We start from the raw sequence: 1,694 nt of genomic DNA, 5'->3' as shown, positions 1-1,694 counted from the left end.
TCCGATATTTTCTTCGACGGATCTTCAGGTTTTCTTCCTTTCTTCCGTCTTTCTCTCTTCGTAATTTCGTGTCCGACCTGCGTCGTCCGAAGTCGGGGTGAAGATCGAAGAAAAAACGCCAAAAATAACAACTCGTCAGCCACGCACACCGCGTTCGAATGTCTAACGGTCCAACTTGGATTTTCGAAGATCGCCGAATCCGAGGGACGATAAATAATAATAATAATAATAATAATGGTAATAAATAATAATGTTAATAATAATAATAATGATATGATGATTATAACGATAATTATTATAGATAGGTAAATAGAAACACAGGTCTCCTCTCGAAAATCGGAACTTCCTGATATTACTTACATATTTCGGTCGATCCAAATGTGGGAATCTCGTCGTCGTCGGAGCAAGCAGCGCGGTAGGTGGGGTGAAATTCTGGATTTTCCACCGCCGCCGGCGGTCGAAAAATGTGCGACGCGGGAGATCGCCAGTCCGTCTAGTAGTCTCTCTTGTCGTTAGAGCGTGACGTGGTGGTTGTTGTGGGATTTCCCGTTAGTTCGGTCCGACGTCGGTCGTCAGAGGGTAAGTGCATACGGAAACGAAACGCATCGCGTTTTGATGTTCATATTCGTGCATCGGAATGTTAAAAGCAATATATTTTACACCAACGATCACACCTAAACACCACGGCAACGGCCATACCACGTTGAAAAGCACCGGTTCTCGTCCGATCACCGAAGTTAAGCAACGTCGGGCGCGGTCAGTACTTGGATGGGTGACCGCTTGGGAACACCGCGTGCCGTTGCCCCCCAACACTTTTTGTTTTTTTTTGAAATCCATAGCAACCACCGAACCGATTTGTTTTTCGTGCAGGTATTCGGAAACATGCACAGACCCGTATAATGTAGATTCATAGCTTTAAGTACTAGATAATTAAGAAAACAATTTTTTTTGTCGATTAATTGTAAACAATTGCAGAATAAAAACTCGTCAAACGGTAAAGGTTGTCGTTCGATCACCGAAGGTAAGCCACGCGGGCAGCGGTCAGCACTTGGACGGGTGACCGGTTCATTATATTCCTTCCGTGAGTTTAACAAAGATAACATATGCAAATGTCGTAAGTGCGACGAGGAAGACGGCGATCTTTTAATGTAAAAAAAATATATATTAGGTTACGCGTACATGCCACTTTGACTGCTGCTTTATTTTTTTGGTTTTTAAATAATTAGAGATCTGAATTCAACATATCAGTTCTATGTTATAATGGACAGACAATGTTGTATTCTTGGCCCCTAACACGTTAAGACCAACATAAAAACTAGAATAACTTACCATTCGTTAAACGTTAAACAATTTCGAACCACGTTTTTTTGAGCTCGAACAAACTCATAACACAACACTCATTTATTAGTCACTGGACCATTGTAAAACGAGAAGAGAGAAAAACCATGCGAAACTATTTTTAAAACGAAGAGAATAAAGGTTTTAAATGGTAGGGCTGTATGACAGACTTGTCAATTATCGTGGGGGGTACGGCTGAGATTTATGACGAAATCGAGCGGCGCCGGCGGTCGGTCACTTTCACGAAAGAGGTCTAAACACGGGTCGTTTACGATACCCTCTGGTTACTAGAAAAGTTCTAGACAGATGTTTGTCGGCTTTTCGAGGTATTTATTTGTGAGTCCAAAGACTCAATG

At 42.0% G+C, this 1,694-nt stretch overlaps 1 non-coding gene across 1 annotated transcript; it reads left to right on the top strand.

The window, feature by feature from the left end:
• The first annotated feature begins 685 nt into the window (after positions 1-685).
• Positions 686-805, top strand: LOC138140910 (5S ribosomal RNA). The gene has a single exon (XR_011162820.1). It is a non-coding gene; the product is annotated as a 5S ribosomal RNA (ribosomal RNA).
• The last annotated feature ends 889 nt before the right edge of the window (positions 806-1,694 follow it).

Source organism: Tenebrio molitor, unplaced genomic scaffold, assembly GCF_963966145.1.
Source record: "Tenebrio molitor unplaced genomic scaffold, icTenMoli1.1 SCAFFOLD_578, whole genome shotgun sequence".
Lineage (NCBI taxonomy): Eukaryota > Metazoa > Arthropoda > Insecta > Coleoptera > Tenebrionidae > Tenebrio > Tenebrio molitor.
This window is presented reverse-complemented; position numbering and strand designations above follow the sequence as displayed.